This window comes from Saimiri boliviensis, chromosome 13 (assembly GCF_048565385.1).
Source record: "Saimiri boliviensis isolate mSaiBol1 chromosome 13, mSaiBol1.pri, whole genome shotgun sequence".
Lineage (NCBI taxonomy): Eukaryota > Metazoa > Chordata > Mammalia > Primates > Cebidae > Saimiri > Saimiri boliviensis.
In genome coordinates this window covers 40,162,596-40,182,070 of record NC_133461.1, presented here as the reverse complement: position 1 = coordinate 40,182,070, position 19,475 = coordinate 40,162,596, and the positions used below count along the sequence as shown (strand labels likewise).

Genomic DNA, 19,475 nt, shown 5'->3' with positions numbered 1-19,475 from the left:
GGTTGGGGAAGTTTTCCTGGATAATATCCTGAAGAGTATTTTCCAGCTTGGATTCATTCTCTTCATCACATTCAGGTACACCTATCAGACGTAGATTAGGTCTTTTCACATAGTCCCACATTTCTTGAAGATTTTGTTCATTCCTTTTTGTGCTTTTTTCTCTGTTCTTGCCTTCTCTTTTTATTTCATTGAGTTGATCTTTGACCTCTGATATCCTTTCTTCTGCTTGGTCAATTCGGCTGTTGAAGCTTGTGCATGCTTCACGAAGTTCTCGTGTTGCGTTTTTCAGCTCCATCAATTCACTTATACTCCTCTCTATGCTGTCCATTCTCGTCAGCAGTTCGTCCAATCTTTTTTCAAGGTTCCTCTTTTCTTTGCATTCGGTTAGAACATGTTCTTTTAGCTCACTGTAATTTCTTACTACCCACCTTCTGAAGTCTGATTCTGTCATTTCATCACCCTCCTCCTCCATCAGGTCTGGTTCCCTTGCTGGTGAGGAGTTGTGATCCCTTTTAGGAGGAGAGGTGTTCTGGTTTCGGGAGTTTTCATCCTTTTTGCGTTGGTTTCTTCCCATTTTTGTGGGTTTATCCACCTGTTGTCTGTCTCTGTCCCAGGGAGTTGGAGCTTTATGAGTTTCCATTGCACTACTGCCTTTTTTGATTTTTCTTTCAGGTCTGACCTGCCCAGCTAGCAGCACGCCCGCAGGGGCTTTGCTGAGCTGCTGTGGGCTCCGCCCAGCTGCCCTGAGCTCTTCCCTGTAGTCCTTTTTATATGGGCGTAGTTAGAACTGTCTTGGCAAAGGTGGCCCCGCCTCTGTTATGGGGGACTCTCTCTGTTGTGGCAGGTTGCCTCGGCAACGGCGGGTTTTCTCGGCAATGGCAGCCTGCCTCTGTAGTGGTGGAGAGTCTCAGTAATGGCGGAAGCCCCTCCCCCACGGAGCGGGACAGTCCCGGTTCAACTGTGCTTGGTTTGGAGGGCTCAACCCAGAGGGTTTCCAATTACTGTTTTTGTTTTCCTTGTTGTTGGGGGTGGAGGGGTGGGACCAACGGAGCCTGATCACCTGGCTCCCTGACTCAGAGTCTTTTCTTTTAAGTTGAACGACCCCGCGTTCGGGTCGCCTGCTGAAAAGGCGCCGGGAACTCCCGTGCTGCGACTCACGGAGTCGGCTCGAACTGTGGCGCCAGCTCCTGGCGGATTTTTTGCCTAGGAATTTCCTGGCCTGACTCGCTATTTCAGATGAATGGGCAACTCTGCCGTCTCAGGGCTCTGCTCGCCAGCTAAGAGGGCTCCCAGACCATTGGCTTTTGTACGGAGAACCGCAGCAACAGGGCATGGTCACAGCAGCCGCGCGGGCGGAATCAGCCCCACAGGGGCCAAAACAGCCGCACCGGCTGGGACTGCGACGCTGGCGACCCCTCTGCCTGGGTATCTCCTGGTCTGTGGGCAATAAGAGTTCATCTGGAAATGCGGCATCCACTCACCCTCTGCACCTTCACTGGGAGCTGAAGTCCTGAGCTGTTCTTAGGCGGCCATCTTCCCAGCATTCCCCCACTATCACATTTTTCTAAGTTTTGTTCATTTTTATTTCAATTAGTGAATGCATAATAGAAGCCAAGATAAGGGGTGTCTGTTAGAAAGGAGGAAAGCTGCTTCTCTTACTGAGTTTTTGAGAAAGACAAACACATATTGTGTGCCATGCCTGTATTCCCATATGCTTTATTTTCCTACAGATTTTCTTTCTTCCTTTGGCTAGTCACCCTGTATCTTGCTATTATTATCTAGATTGTTATTAAGACATTTCTAGAATGCATATTTTAACTAAAAATAGTTTTATACATTTAGACTTTTATTCAAGTTGGAACAAAGAAATGGTATGTCAATTCAGCTACCCGTTTGCTTTGCTGAGTCCTTACCATACTCTTGTGCTTCCTCAGATGTCATTAATCTCATTGCATTCCTCTTTATCATCAACAAATGCCCTTTAAGAGTCACCATTGTGCAGGCTACATGCCACAAGCAGGGCCTTCTATGCATACTGACTTAAGAGAAGCTCAGCATTAGATGGAGAGAAGGCAGAGTCAATATGATAGATCCTCCCACAAAGCATTCATTAAAGTTAATGAAAAGCAAATACAGGAGACATTTGCTCCTAGGACAAACACACCTAGGAGACATCTGATGATACATGACCAAAGATGAAGGGCTGCCAATGCAGTAAACATTTAATAGCCTTGCAGAACATGCTGAGGGAGGATCTCAACAATCACCCAGGTTTCCAGCCTAAGTGACATATTATGAGTAACAAAATCTATACTTCTTTGTTCAGAACCATAGATATGGAGGGAGCTCTGCTGAATACTCTTAGAAACAAGTCTTTAATGGAAAGAAAGTTGGAGTTAACAAATAATTATACCATAACCTAGACTTTTCCTTGTGGTTAAGGTAGGTAAAAAGGACCAGATTTATTCTACCACCTGAAACAACTTACCCCTAAAAAAATAAGAAACAAAAGTTATAAAACAACTATTTCTAAAACCTGGACATCTGACAACAGTGACCCATCAAAGATGGAAAACAAATGAAGTAAGAGCTACGTTTTCCTAAGAGTATTGTTTTGAGAGAATTTCAGGCTATGGAGCAAGGAAGAACCCAGACAGATCCAAGTGAACCCCCTGAGTTGAGATGGGGTTGAGAATATGAGGAAGTCTAGGTGGCTAGAATTTGCAGGGCAGATTGAGAGGATAGCTGCCCAGAGAGAGAAACCTGAGATCTGCAGAGGCTGACCCTCAAGAATTCAGCACAGTATTCATCAGCACATGCATGTGAGGAAACTACTCGAGGCCAGAGACAGGATCCCTGGAAAAGATGAGGAGGGAGGGCACCAGGGTCACACAGCGCCCAACCATTTCCTATTCCCACCAGCCAGACTGGACACTTCAAAATGTATGGAGTTTTGATGAAGTGCTCAGAGGAGTTTTCTTTAGTAGTGAGGGAGAACTCATCTTTGAATAAATGCCGCTGTGGTCTTGACTAGAAATTCTCTTCATAAGACCCAATTTCTTGCCTAGAAATTCTCTTAACAAGAAAATCAAGCTGTTTTTGGTAATACTGTAAGTCATATTTTCAGGAAGGTAGGATTTGGTGAAGTGAGGGGAAGTAAAAGTCTGCATTATGGAAAGCCTTGTAGGGTTTATCTTCATTGCTGGAGGGAAATAATGTTAAGTGGCTATGAGAACTCATGTACCTTAACCTGTGACCAGCCATGATGAAATCCCTGTAAACTCCAATCTGCAGCTACCAGAAGCTGGTCCTAGAGGACCTGCCCCATTTAAAGATGCATAATAAACAGAAAGGGGCAGAGAATCTATCTTGGAAAAATGATGAAAGGAACAAACCATTGCAGAAATGAAGCCCATACAACATAAAGGAGAACAGACTTTGAAGAAAACAAAGTTCAAGAAAACAAATATTGAGAGACAAATATCAGGATTCAGAACAGTAAGCAAAATGAAATGAACAAAATTAAAAATAATGGAATGGCAAATAAGGAAGACAAACCAAGGGACTTAAACATAAACATAGTACCCTAAAGAAAAAAAAATTAGATTTAAAACTATCCTTAAATATGAGAAACAATTTTCATAAGTAAAAGATGACTTTAATTTTCATTCAGTTATTTTACTGCTTTCAAAACCAAACTTAAGATTGGTCTTCCCCAACAAGCCTTTTTGACCGAGTAAGAACTTACTCTATTCTTGCAGCACAAATTGATATATGCTACAATGTATCTTGTCTCCAAATTATTACACTTGCTTTTGTTGCTGTTGTTTTTAGTTTGGATGATAAAGAAGTTTTATGAGGACTGGGGCTGCATCTTTCTCTTATATCCCCTTTTGCATTTTGTTACAGACTTTGTGCAGGGTCAGTGTAGTGTAAACAATGGAGTAAACGCATGAAATGCAAATTTCCTTCATGCCTCAATGCAGTGGTCTCTGGGTGCTGATTTGGCAGTTCTGCTATGTTTCTGAGGTTGCCAGTTAGCCCTCTGTTAACTGATTTTCTGTTGTTATCCTAAAGGTAAGTGAAAAACTGGAGCAGGACAAATATTTGATCAGAGTATTGGGAGCCAGGATGCTTTTTTTCTTTATCTCTGTTGCCAAATATTCTAAGTCAATTTAAAGTGCAGGTACTGTCAAGAACACTGGACAAGGTACGAGGGCACTGGATTTCTAGGGCAGGGATATCACCGACTTGCTATGTGCCCCCAGGTAAGTTACTTGATCTTAGTTCGGCTATATCTTGGGGTTAAAACAGTTCCTGCCTCATTGTAAGCACTTAATAATTATGTTTTAAATGAAAGAATAATTAGCTTTAGTTTCCTCCTAGGTCAAATGAGGGGCTTGTTCGAGCATGGTCTCTAGAAACTGTTTGAACGATAAAAATCTAAAAACTACCAGCTTTCCTCTGATTGGTAAGCATTTACACCATGCATTTCAATTGCAGCAACTCTGCAGATGCCTGTTGTTTTTATGGAAGATGTGTTTGTCCCCACATGCCATGTTTACACATTCCATGTAGATTTTAATGTCCATCCTAAGTTGCACAACTTTTGGAAACAGCCAGGCAAAAAGTCCAGAGGGCACACTGAAGGATTCTTACAGAAAGCTTATAGCCTGTCTCTTTTGGCTAATTTGCAAAAGCATTTTTTGATTTAAAACAGAAGGAGGGTGAATCCCTGGGAGAAAACTCACATCCACTAATGTTCCTTCTGGAGTGAATTATGAGAGGAAGCCCCAGATGGATTATAGACGAAGGTTAAACTTTGAGACACTAATTTATTGAAAAGGTAAAGATAGTAAAAGAACAAAAAGTGCCCTGAATGCTATGTCTGTGTGTCCTTTTTGCCCCATGCTTTCCAGTATTTTAAGGATCTTTGAAAGACATATGTTCATCTGCAGACACAATGTCACCTAACTTCCTAAGAAAGTCTTTGCCCCTGGAAGCCATTGAAATAACATTCTAATAGGATTCTTCAGTTAGACCAAAAAAAAAAAAGGACAAACTTTAAAGAAGACATTTCATCTTGAAAAATAGCAAGGCTGGAATGCTGGGAAGATGGCCGCCTAAGAACAGCTCAGGACTTCAGCTCCCAGTGAAAGTGCAGAGGGTGAGTGGACACTGCATTTCCAGACGAATTTTTATTGCCCACAGACCAGGAGATACCCAGGCAGAGGGGTCGCCAGCGCCGCAGTCCTGGCTGGTGTGGCTGTTTTGGCCCTCGCAGGGCTGATTTGGCCTGTGCAGCTGCTGTGACCACGCCCTGTTGCTGCAGTTCTCCGTAGAAAAGCCACTGGTCTGGGAGCCCTCTTAGCTTGCGATCGGAGCCCTGAGGTGGCAGAGTTGCCCATTCATCTGAAATAGCGAGCCAGGCCAGGAGATTCCTAGGCAAAAAATCCGCCAGGAGCCAGCTCCGCTGTTTGAGCCGACTCAGTGAATCGCAACATGGGAGATCCCGGCGCCTTTTCAACAAGCGACTGGAACGCGGGGTCGTTCAACTTAAAAGACTCTGAGTCAGGGAGCCAGGTGATCAGGCTCGGTTGATCCCACCCCTCCACCCCCAACAACAAGGAAAACAAAAACAGTAATTGGAAACCCTCTGGGTTGAGCCCTTCAAACCAAGCACAGCTGAACCTGGGACAGTCCAGCTCGGTGGGGGAGGGGCTTCCACCATTACTGAGACTCTCCACCTCTACGGAGGCAGGCCGCCATCGCCAAGGCAACCTGCCACAACAGAGAGAGTCCGCCATAAGAGAGGCGGGGCCACCATTGCCGAGACAGTTCCAACTACGCCCATATAAACAGGACTGCAGGGAAGAGTACAGGGCAGCTGGGCGGAGCCCACAGCAGCTCAGCAAAGCCTCTGCGGGCAGTCAGTGGCTAGGTGGGCTGCTAGTTGGGCGGGTCAGACCTGAAAGAAAAATAAAAAAAGGCAGTAGTGCAATGGAAACTCATAAAGGCCCAACTCCCCGGGACAGAGCACCTGGGAACAAAAAGTGCTTTATGAGTTCAGCTGCAGCAGACCTAAATGTACCTGTCCAGCAGCTCTGAACGAACAATGGAGCTCACAACTCAGGACTTAAGCCCCAATAAAAGATAGACTGTCTCCTCAAGTAGCTCCCTGACCCCCATAGATCCAAAGACTCACCACATAAAGGAGAGAATGGACTGACAGTAGGCGAGCATCCTTCTGGGACAAAGATAGCGGAAGAGGAAACTGGTAGCAACCCTTACTGTTCTGCAGCTGCTGCAGGTGATCCCCAGGCAAGCAGGGCCTGGAGAGGACCTCAGCAGTCCTACAGAAGAGGGGCCAGACTGTTAGAAGGAAAGCTTAAAAAAAAAAAAAGAAGAAGTAACTTCAGCATCCATGAACTGAAAGCTCACTCAGAGACCCAATTTGAAAGACAGTAACTACAAAGACAACAGGTGAATAAAACCACAAAAATGGGAAGAAACCAGCGCAAAAAGGATGAAAACTCCTGAAACCAAAACACCTCTCCTCCTAAAAGGGATCACAACTCCTCACCAGCAAGGGAACCAGACCTGATGGAGGAGGAGGGTGATGAAATGACAGAATCAGACTTCAGAAGGTGGGTAGTAAGAAACTACAGTGAGCTGAAAGAACACGTTCTAACCGAATGCAAAGAAAAGAGGAACCTTGAAAAAAGATTGGACGAACTGCTGACGAGAATGGACAGCATAGAGAGGAGTATAAGTGAATTGATGGAGCTGAAAAACGCAACACGAGAACTTCGTGAAGCATGCACAAGCTTCAACAGCCGAATTGACCAAGCAGAAGAAAGGATATCAGAGGTCAAAGATCAACTCAATGAAATAAAAAGAGAAGGCAAGAACAGAGAAAAAAGCACAAAAAGGAATGAACAAAATCTTCAAGAAATGTGGGACTATGTGAAAAGACCTAATCTACGTCTGATAGGTGTACCTGAATGTGATGAAGAGAATGAATCCAAGCTGGAAAATACTCTTCAGGATATTATCCAGGAAAACTTCCCCAACCTAGCAAGGCAGACCAATATTCAAATCCAGGAAATACAGAGAACACCACAGAGATATTCCTCAAGAAGAGCAACCCCAAGGCACATAATCGTCAGATTCACCAGGGTTGAAATGAAAGAGAAAATGCTAAGGGCAGCCAGAGAGAAAGGTCGGGTTACCTACAAAGGGAAGCCCATTAGACTCACAGAAGATCTCTCAGCAGAAACCCTACAAGCCAGAAGAGATTGGGGGCCAATATTCAACATCCTTAAAGAAAAGAACTTTCAACCCAGAATCTCCTATCCAGCCAAACTAAGCTTCATACGTGAAGGAAAAATAAAATCCTTTGTGAACAAGCAAGCACTCAGAGATTTCATCACCACCAAACCTGCTCTACAAGAACTCCTGAAAGAGGCTCTACACATATAAAGGAACAACCAGTACCAGCCACTCCAAAAACACACCAAATGGTAAAAGAGCATCAACACAATCAAGAATCTGCATCAACTAACCAACAAAACAGCCAGGTAGCATCAAAATGACAGTATCAAATTCACACATAACAATACTATCCCTAAATGTCAATGGACTAAATGCCCCAATCAAAAGACACAGACTGGCAAATTGGATAAAAAGCCAAAACCCATCAGTGTGCTGTATCCAGGAAACCCATCTTACATGCAAGGATACACAAAGGCTCAAAATAAAGGGATGGAGGAAGATCTACCAAGCAAATGGAGAGCAAAAAAAGGCAGGAGTTGCAATTCTCATCTCTGATAAAATAGACTTTCAAGCAACAAAGATCAAAAGAGACAAAGAAGGACATTACATAATGGTAAAAGGATCACTGCAACAAGAAGAGCTAACGATCCTAAATATATACACACCCAATACAGGAGCACCCAGATACATAAGGCAAGTTCTTAATGACTTACAAAGAGACTTAGACTCCCACACAATAATAATGGGAGACTTTAACACCCCATTGTCAATATTAGACAGATCAACCAGACAGAAAATCAACAAGGATATCCAGGACCTGAACTCAGACCTGGAACAAGCAAACCTAATAGACATTTACAGAACTCTCCACCCCAAATCCACAGAATATACATTCTTCTCAGCACCACATCACACCTACTTTAAAATTGACCACATAATTGGCAATAAATCACTCCTCAGCAAATGCAAAAGAATAGAAATCATAACAAACAGTCTCTCAGACCACAGTGCAATCGAGTTAGAACTCAGAATGCAGAAACTAACTCAGAACCTCACAGCTTCATGGAAACTGAACAACTTGCTCTTGAATGTTGACTGGATAAACAATGAAATGAAGGCAGAAATAAAGATGTTCTTCGAAACCAATGAGAATGAAGACACAACATACCAGAATCTCTGGGACACATTTAAAGCAGTCTCTAGAGGAAAATATATAGCAATGAGTGCCCACATGAGAAGAAAGGAGAGATCTAAAATTGACACCCTATCATCAAAATTGAAAGAGCTAGAGGGGCAAGATCAAAAAACTCAAAACCTAGCAGAAGACAGAAAATAACTAAGATCAGAGCAGAACTGAAGGAAATAGAGACACAAAAAACTCTTCAAAAAAATCAATAAATCCAGGAGCTGGTTTTTCGAAAAGATCAACAAAATAGACAGACCACTAGCCAGATTAATAACAAAGAAAAGAGAGAATAACCAAATTGATGCAATAAAAAACGATAAAGGGGATATCACCACAGATTCCACAGAAATCCAAACCATCATCAGAGATTATTACAAACAACTCTATGCACATAAACTAGTAAACCTGGAAGAAATGGATAAATTGCTGGACACCTGCATCCTCCCAAGCCTAAACCTGGAAGAACCCGAAACCCTGAATAGACCAATAACAAGGTCTGAAGTTGAGGCAGCAATAAAGAGCCTACCACCCAAAAAAAGCCCAGGTCCAGATGGGTTCACAGCCAAATTCTACCAGACATACAAAGAGGAGCTGATACCATTCCTTCTGAAACTATTCCAGACAATCCAAAAAGAGGGAATCCTTCCCAAATCATTTTACGAGACAAACATCATCCTGATACCAAAACCTGGCAGAGACTCAACAAGAAAAGAAAAGTTCAGGCCAATATCCATGATGAACATAGATGCAAAAATCTTCAATAAAATACTGGCAAACCAATTGCAGTAGCTTATCAAAAAGCTCATCCACCATGATCAAGTAGGATTCATCCCGGGGATGCAAGGCTGGTTCAACATATGCAAGTCCATAAACGTAATTCACCACATAAACAGAACCAAATACAAAAACCATATGATTATCTCAATTGATGCAGAGAAGGCTTTTGACAAAATTCAACAGCCCTTTATGCTAAAAACCCTCAATAAACTAGGTATTGACGGAACGTATCTCAAAACAATAAAAGCTATTTATGACAAACCAACAGCCAATATCATACTGAATGGGCAAAAACTGGAAGCATTCCCTTTGAAATCTGGCACTAGACAAGGATGCCCTCTCTCACCACTCCTATTCAATATAGTACTGGAAGTTCTAGCCAGAGCAATCAGGCAAGAAAAAGAAATAAAGGGTATCCAAATTGGAAAGGAGGAAATCAAATTGTCTCTATTTGCAGATGACATGATGGTATATCTGGAAGACCCCATCATCTCAGCCCAAAATCTCCTGAAACTGATAAACAACTTCAGCAAAGTCTCAGGATACAAAATCAACGTGCAAAAATCACAAGCATTCCTATACACCAGTAACAGACTTAAAGAGAGCCAAATCAAGAACGAACTGCCATTCACAATTGCTACAAAGAGAATAAAATACCTAGGAATACAACTAACAAGGAATGTAAAGGACCTCTTCAAGGAGAACTACAAGCCATTGCTCAACGAAATAAGAGAGGACACAAACAGTTGGAGAAACATTCCATGTTCATGGTTAGGAAGAATCAACATCGTGAAAATGGCCATACTGCCCAAAGTAATTTACAGATTAAACACTATTCCCATCAAGCTACCAATGACCTTCTTCACAGAACTGGAAAAAACACCTTAAACTTCATATGGAACCAAAAGACAGCCCACATAGCCAAGTCAATTCTAAGCCAAAAGAACAAAGCGGGAGGCATCACACTACTGGACTTCAAACTATGCTACAAGGCTACAGTAATCAAAACAGCATGGTACTGGTACCAAAACAGAGAAATAGACCAATGGAACAGAACAGAGGTCTCAGAGGAAATACAACATACCCACAACCATCTGATCTTCGACAAACCTGACAAAAACAAGCAATGGGGAAAGGATTCCCTGTTTAATAAATGGTGTTGGGAAAACTGGCTAGCCATGTGCAGAAAGCAGAAACAGGACCCCTTCCTGACACCTTACACCAAAATTAACTCCAGATGGATTAAAGACTTAAACATCAGACCTAACACCATAAAAACCCTAGAAGAAAATCTAGACAAAACCATTCAGGACATAGGCGTAGGCAAGGACTTCATGACCAAAACGCCAAAAGCAATGGCAACAAAAGCCAAAATAGACAAATGGGACCTAATCAAACTCCACAGCTTCTGCACGGCAAAAGAAACAGTCATTAGCGTGAATCGGCAACCAACAGAATGGGAAAAAATTTTTGCACTCTACCCATCTGACAAGGGGCTGATATCCAGAATTTACAAAGAACTAAAACAGATCTACAAGAAAAAAACAAGCCCATTCAAAAATGGGCAAAGGATTTGAACAGATACTTTACAAAAGAAGACATACAGGAGGCCAACAAACATATGAAAAAATGCTCATCATCACTGGTCATTAGAGAAATGCAAATCAAAACCACATTGAGATACCATCTCACACCAGTTAGAATGGCGATCATTAAAAAAATCTGGAAACAACAGATGCTGGAGAGGATGTGGAGCAATAGGAACACTTTTACACTGTTGGTGGGAATGTAAATTAATTCAACCATTGTGGAAGACAGTGTGGCAATTCCTCAAGGACCTAAAAATAGAAATCTCATTTGACCCAGCAATCCCATTACTGGGTATATATCCAAAGGATTATAAATCATTCTACTATAAGGACACGTGCACACGAATGTTCATTGCGGCATTGTTTACAATAGCAAAGACCTGGAACCAACCCAAATGCCCAACGATGATAGACTGGATAGGGAAAATGTGGTACATATACACCATGGAATATTATGCAGCCATCAAAAACGATGAGTTCACATCCTTTGTAGGTACATGGATGAACCTGGAAACCATCATTCTCAGCAAACTGACACAAGAGCAGAAAATCCAACACCACATATTCTCACTCATAGGCGGGTGTTGAACAATGAGAACACATGGACACAGGAAGGGGAGCACTACACACTGGGGTCTGTTGGGGGGAAATGGGGGAGGGACGGTGGGGTGGGGAGGTGGGAAGAGATAGCATGGGGAGAAATGACAGATACAGTTGAGGAGACGGAAGGTAGCAAACCACACTGCCATGTGTGTACCTATGCAACAATCTTGCATGTTCTTCACATGTACCCCAAAACCTAAAATGCAATTAAAAAAAAAAAGAAAAAAATAGCAAGGCTAATGGAACTGTTTGGGGACAATGGTAGAAAAGCATTGAGTGAGGTTCTGAAAAAATATTTTTGCATGTAGTGATATTTAATACTGTAGCTCATCAATTGGAAGATGTGCACCGTGTTCACTTGTGGTTAAGGTAGGTAACAAGGACCAGACTTATTCTACCACATGAAACAACTTACTCCTACAAAAAAAAAAAAAAAAAAAAAAAAAAAAAAAAAAAGAAGAAAGAAACAAAAGTTATAAAGCAACCATTTCCAAAACCTGGACATCTGACAACAGTGATCGATGAAAGATGAAAGACAAATGAAGTAAGAGCTACATTTTCCTAATTATTGCCTTGAGAGAATATCAGGCTATGGAGCAGGGAGGAAGAACTCAGATAGAGCCCAGTGTATCTCCTGAGTTGAGATGGGGTTGGGAAGTATAAAAACAAAAAGTGTTCACATTTTAACATTTCTGGCATCATTTTACAACTAATGAAGGTTGATAAATGCTCAGGTGACAGGTCCAATTGTCATCATGTGCACATATGAGGACTCAGTTATTATTTTTGATAGTGTATCTCAGTAATCATAACCTCTCAATATTTCAGTCACTACATCTCTTAAAGATCATTTGGAGAAGAAATTTGCATGTTGATTCTTTTCTGAAAACTTCAGTTGACACCACTTGTTAGGATCAAAAAAACACTTTCCTCTAAACTTGCAGAAATAGGGGGAGTGGTTTGGAAGAATGTTCTGTATACAATAGTAGAAGTGTCTTTTAAGAAATAGTGCATCACCAACATGCTTAAGGACAGAGAACATAAACAACAATATACATAAACCTTCTCATGTATATATATTCCCAATATTAGTGCTTTAATGTCTATTTTTTATTTTCTTCACTTATCCTCAAATTCTAGCAAATAAATCTTGCATTCACTGGGCCCTCATTCAGTCCCATTGTCTGCGTACCTGGTGAAGATATTGTGATCAGGTAAGTATTGGAGAGTATACTTTAAAAGTATCTTTATAGGATTCCTCAAAAAAGTATCTTTATAGAATTCCTCAAAAATGTTTCTGTAAAAAGGAAGTGTGATAGATGAATCCACTGATGGTCCTACTTAATGGTATCTCTATATCCATACCCTTTGCAATGTTACTGCATCAGGAATTCACAAATATTTCTCTAGCCTTTGAACCTGGGATAACCTTGTGACCTACTTTGACAAAGAAATAAGTGGCAGTGATGGTGTGGCACTTCTGAGACTAGGCCATAAGAAGTCTTGCATATATGTGCTCTCTCTTAGAATGCTGCTATCTCCATGTAGTTGTCCGATGGGGGATAAGTGACCATGTGCAAGACAGCCCACTTGTCTTATTAGCATCATTCTAGACTACCTCATAGTCAGCCAACCTGCAAACATATGAAAGAATCAACCAAGAATAGCAGTGTTAGCTTATATTACCTAGAGCTGAACACTTATGATCAAACTCAGCCAAGAACAGAATCATCCAGCTGACTTTTAGAGTCATAAGCAATAAAAATACTTATTGTTTAAGTCACGTACATATGGGGTGATTTGTTACACAGCAATAGCTAACTGATACATGAGGAATAGCATATGTCTCTCACATAAAAGCAGGTCAGCCTGAAGTTCACATCACGATGTGTTTTCTTAAGGTGTTTTGAATCTGAATCCCACATAGCCATCTATTTCTGCATTTTCCAGGAGCAGAAGCACTGAAATTCTGTATGACAGGCTGCTTTTGAGATATTTTCAACTTAGTTGGAATCAGGATTTGCCAGAAATGTTGTGAGACAGCTTGTTTAAGTGAGATTTCCTGCTCAGTTTCTTTTTTTAAAAGATAGGGAGAAAAAGAAAAAAAAATAATGATTTTTGGAAGGAGTTCATCTGTGCTGGACACATTTGGACATATAGCTGAGGGGAACCAATGTGTAAGGATCTTCAAGTTCTTTAGAAACTTTGGCAAAGTCTTAAGCCACCTGAGAATTCTTAAGATTAAATGTTTGAAGTGTGATTCTAAATTAATAACACTGACATCACAAATTACTCCCACAAATCAATTTCTCACTCCTCATAAATATTCTGTTTACAGATTGTTCTGTCTTCCTATGGCTGTTTTTTATTTAAGCTGTGTATCTTCTCTCACTACCATGCTTATTAAAATATTTTCTCCACTTTTTTTCAGGCTCACACTGAAAGATGAGTTTTAGCCAACTTACTATTTGGTTAATATTTTACATTTCAATTTTCCAGTTCAAACCAGGGAACCAGAAAAGGGTATGAATAAAACTTAAGCTATAGGTGCACATTTAGAAAAAAGAAAGAGCAAATGATGAATATGTATGAAACTTATTTAAAATGCCATATTTATGAGGAAAGGAAAAATATTGGAGCCTCACTTTCCCTTTACATATTTTCAAAACACCACATGGGATTGAATGGGACCAAATGAAAAGTATAAAATTTGTTGAGTGTGGTGGGTGTTTCAGTGTGTCAGTGCAGTGAGAAGTTGGCAATGTGAATCCTCTGGGGCTTATGGGTAGGACACATAGAAGCCTTGGCAATAGGGAAAGACATGAGTTTTCTTATGCCTGATTTTCAATGGGATATTTGGTAGGATGCTTGCCATCTTTCTGTGTCAGTTTTTTGATCCTAGAGGCCAAGAGTGCAAAGGCCACAAGTTGCTCATTGGTAGGCCAGGACACAGGCTTGCGTTTACCTTTGCAGTATCTGTACTGCCTTGTGCCTGCTCTATGCCTGCACCAAAGCCAAAGTGGTAGTAATGTGAAAGGGGAGAAAGGGCCAGAGAAAATGTTCTACTCTAGGGATTTCAATGCAGCCAGCATTTATTTCACCTACTCTATACCGAGGCCTGTATTAGGCCATGAGTAGTTGAAGCAATATCTGAAAGAAAAGTGGGCTGTACCCTCCAACTTTCAGTGTGTCCACACCAGGAGGAGTGACACATATATGCACAGGAGGCATGGACAGGGGAGTCAGTGTTCATGACAAAGGTTCTGGTTAAGTGAGGCAAGTCCAGCTGTTCTTTTGGAGTCCATGCAGCAGTAAACACGAATAACAGATCCATGTATCAGCACAGAATAGTCTCAAGTATAGATGGTTGAGTTAAATAAAAAAACTCTTCAAATTATGATCTACAATGTAATACCACTTGGTATCACTATAAACCAACTTAAAAAGAACAACTATACATTTCTACCTTGTAGGTATATCAATTTATGGAAGAGGATTGGGGTGGCATATACAAAATAGTTACTTTCCTGAAGGCACTGGGATGCGAAGAGAGGGCTGTTCAGGAAGTGTGCACATATCTTGTTACTATCACACATTTATAACAAATTTATGTAACTGATTTAAGTAAATAAAAATAATTTAAATAAATGATATGGGCATAAATAAAATAACTTATTTACCAAAATTTTTCTACCCTGCACCATACACATAAAAACAAAGATATTAACATTTGGGTTCTTTGGTTGGAGAAATTAGAGTCATAGATATATTTCATACTTTAACAAAATGATATATTATCTTTTCTTGATTTCCATAATATTTTCCTTTTGGGTTCTCCACCCTGCCTCTCTTTTTTTCTTTCCCTTTCCTGATCTTTCCTGTTCCTTCTCAATTCCAAATGTGCTTATTCTCTAGGGTGAGTCTTCAACCCTTTTACCCTCTTTTTTGGTAATTTTCACCCATTCTCACAAAATCAAAGATAACCACTAATAAGAGGTCTTCAATTTCTTGCTTCATTTTTCCCTCTCTATTGGGCACCACTCCTTGCATGTTTGCCACCATTTTGGGCTCAGTTTTTCTAAACTAAAATTAATCACTTCTTCTATCTTCAATGAGTCCTTTATCATTCTCCCTGATGTGCTTATTTGACATTACATGCTTGTATGAAAACATCTCATGTACCCCATAAATATATACACTTATTATGTACCCACACAAATTATTAAAAATATCTTGACTCCTTAACTTCTTCCAAAGACATTGCCATTCTTGTCACCAGACTTAGGAGGCTGTATCCTCAGTAATTTTTCCTTTTTCAGCTCCCTTTACCATTCACAATGTCCCTTTCAGGCTTCCTTTCTGATGCTTTTTACATCCATGCTTTCATCTTTGTCTTAGTTAAGGCTGCTATAACAAATAGACTAGGTGGCTTAAACAATAAATATTTTTCACAGTTCTTGAGGCTAGAATTCTGAGATCAGAGTGCCATCATGGTCTGGTAATGGCCCTCTTCCAGGTTTCAGACTGCTGTCTTCTCCTTGTATCTTCACAGGGCAGACAGCAGAAAGAGAAAGCAAGCAAGTCCTCTACTGCCTGTGCTTGTAAGGGTGCCTGTCCCACTCATGAGAGCTCTGACATCTAAACCTAGTTACCTCCCAAAGGCCCCACCTCCAAATACCATGTTATGGATTGGGCTTCAACATATGAATGTTGGCAGGACACAATATTCAGGCCTTAGCAATCTCCATTTGTACATGTCCTTATTGTATTATCTTAACCAAAAGTACACACAAAGGCAAGGCAGAAAACTAAGCTAATTCTTTCAATAACTGAAGACCTTCAAATGTTTGTTTATCTACCTGCATTGTCTGATTGACTTGTTTGGAATCGTATGATTACTAGGATTTTTTTGTTTTGTTTGTTTTGGCTTTCAACCATGAATCAATCACTAGGAATCTACCAAGTACCAGTTTTACAATCAGCCATAGGAGATATAATGAACATAGAAGACATGGGCTCTTCTTTTGAAGAACTAATTGGAAAAACGTCATAAAAAGTAATTTGAAATAAATCTTACAGCAATATAGAATACGCACAAAATATGAATAAAATGAAATCCATAATGCTTCCCCCACTTCTTTACTTCCACTAACATTAAGAATCTACTGCATGTCACTCACTAATCTAAGAGCTGGGGATATGGTATAGAAAATCAGAAAATGCCTCTGCCCTTATAGGACTTCTATTCAAGTGTAGAGAAATAGATACTAACCAGGTAAGTGCATAATTAGGATAATTTCTGAGAGTGACAAATGCTATAAGAAAAAATCATATGGGATGATATGACAGAAAGGGCAGAGGGATAAAATTTAGCTAGAAAGGTCAGGGAAACCCTCTCTAAAGAGGTAATATTTGAATTAAGTCCTAAATATTGAAAGGCACCAACTATGGAAAAACCTGTAGGTAGGTCACAGTTGGGTCTTACTCCAGTAACACAATCCCAAGATAAACATGAACTTGAGAAATTGCCAGATAAAAGAGGCTCTTGAGAACAAGAAACAATCTGAGTTGTATTGAATACCACAGGCCAAATGGTGGTTGACAACCAAGGGGGCAGGACCTATTTGGAAGGAGTCAACTTTTTTTAAAGGGAAGTTTCATAAATGCTCTCTCCATGACTTGGGCCTTTGTGATCACACTCACTAAGAAATAGCCCCTTCAGACACCTTCCCCTTTCCCTGGTCACACACTTATTTCTATAGAGTAGCATGTAAGTCAGATGGATAAAGAAAAAAAATAAATTTACTGGGAAAGGGAACAGCTAAGCGAATCAACAACATTTTCCTAATTGGTTTCCAGAGGCATTTGTCTGTCTGAGAGTGAGATGTTTGATATTCTGGTTCAGTAAGTTCTTGATTCCAGGTCATCAATTATGATAATAGAACAAATCAAAAAGTTTCCAGCAAACAGAAATTCTTTATTTCCTGGCTCCTAGTCAACTTTATTGATTGGACCATTGGGTAATACTATAAATTTCATGTAGAAATGCTAGGGAAGCTTTGGCTAGGCCCTTTGGTTTCTCTAATTTCAAAAAAAGTTCAAGGTGCCTGGGACAATTTGGATTATTCATCTCACTCTCTTCTATGCCTATAGACAGGGACAGGTACTTCATAGAGAAAATTGTTTCCACTCTTGTTTTAAATGTAATGGCTGACAATGTCTATTACAAAAGAACTGAGTGTCTGCAACCCTCATTGTCTTCTAAAAAATCCTTTCCAACAGTCTTCCAAAATTCTAAAACGATAATCATTAGAACCTCTTCCTTAGAGTTAAAAAAACATGGGTTTCTTCTTAAATAAATACTTTTTTTCCAAGAAAAGAGAAAAGGCCCTGTTTGTATGACTCATTCATCTTTCTAAACAGGTTCATACTGATATACATGATGAGACAGTATGAAGTGTGAAAATTATGGAAGACTTGAGGACAAAGACCTAAGTTCAAGGCCCAGACCCTCCTCTTACAAGCTGTGTGACTTGGCGACTTGTTTAATTTTTGTAAATCATAGTTTCATCTGCTGCTAAGCTAAACATTATCTGAGTATATGTTGTAGCTTTGTAAATGTTAATGCATCAAAGAAATATAAACTATTGTAAATGTTATCATTCGATTAGTAGAGATTAATGGTTAAGATTGATTTCATCATTATTTTGGAATGTGCTAAAATTCTGAAAGAATTTTATACAGCAAAATCCTGTGGACTTTGGGTAAATTTGAAATATAATAAAAAGAATGTTTGGTTGTTATTTATTGTGTGCTGAAGATGTTAAATGTCATACATATATTGTCATTTCATCCTCACAATAGCCTAGTGAGGTAGTTACACCCAAAATACAGTAATAAATAAAGGTTAAAGAAGTTAATTTACTTCCTCAAGGTCACCTCAGTATCTAATAGAGGTCTTCAAAGCTCAAGGTCTTAAGCATTCAGTAACCTTGCCTTGCACTTACCACAGTGTACCAATCCTGGGTTTTAGAAGGAAACCAGAATTGCATAATCTGAGAACTTAGTATTTGAGATAAGTTTGGAAACATGTGCTAACTTAAAGAGAAGAGTAAATTGGAAACTCAGCTCCTATTCTTTCACGTTTTACTTGCAGGTGTCACTTTGTACATATATACTGTTTTTTCAGTTCTGATACCTTTCTTATATTGTACATTTGGTGGAAAGGTAAAAGAATTCCTCCAAATCTCCATTTTCTCCAACATAATTCCCTCATTGATCCTATTCAGTGATTTGCACCCAAAGGAAAAGCATAATGTCTTGTGTCACCTTCTCTACTCCTGCTCCCCACACAATTATCTAATTTTATCTTGAGTCATTTACATTATCTTCCTAATACTCTGATCAGCCACTTAGAGCAGAATAATTTTTCTAAGAACCAGAAGTGGTCTTTTTCTACAATTCCATTTCAGATAGTAGCTCAAGACTGGAAACATCTAATAGATACATATTCATAGATGGATTGTATAAAAGGGGTTGGGACTGAGAGCATAAATCCCTTTCTTTCTACCAAATATTGGATTTAATCTAGCCCATTGGCTGAATTCTTTTCAGTCATCCAGGCTTAAAATTTTTTCCATTGTTGAAGAGAAAGATATGAATAGAGTTTTTCTGATACCCAATATATTGGACAGTCTTCGGACATCCTGAATGATAGATCTCTGTTTGGGTGACTAATTGTAGACTATGTTCAATTTTAAAAAGCCCTAAATAGATACCCTCATATAAGTAGGTCCTTATTCACTCTAAGCATTAATATTTCTTCTAGAAATCCCTCTTCAATACTGTTAGCTGAGACAAGTTCTCATTAAGCAAAATTCACTCTGGTTTGGAAAGTATCTCTTTACTTTGAAATTCTAAATAATGTCATATCTTTACCACTAATTATAATATCTGCCTGTGTAACCCTCTTTTTCATTAAATGTAAGAAACTTATTGTATCAACTATTTAGACTGAAAATTCTTTAGACCTCAAGAAAACCAGA

General features: G+C 39.9%; 1 long non-coding RNA gene across 2 annotated transcripts; it reads left to right on the top strand.

The window, feature by feature from the left end:
- The first annotated feature begins 200 nt into the window (after positions 1 to 200).
- Positions 201 to 18,916, top strand: LOC141580791 (uncharacterized). Of its 2 annotated transcripts, none has more exons than XR_012513118.1 (3): positions 201 to 4,471; positions 12,571 to 12,644; positions 17,854 to 18,916. It is a non-coding gene; the product is annotated as an uncharacterized LOC141580791 (long non-coding RNA). The 2 variants fall into 2 exon arrangements; XR_012513119.1 differs by having other exon boundaries at positions 16,383 to 18,916.
- The last annotated feature ends 559 nt before the right edge of the window (positions 18,917 to 19,475 follow it).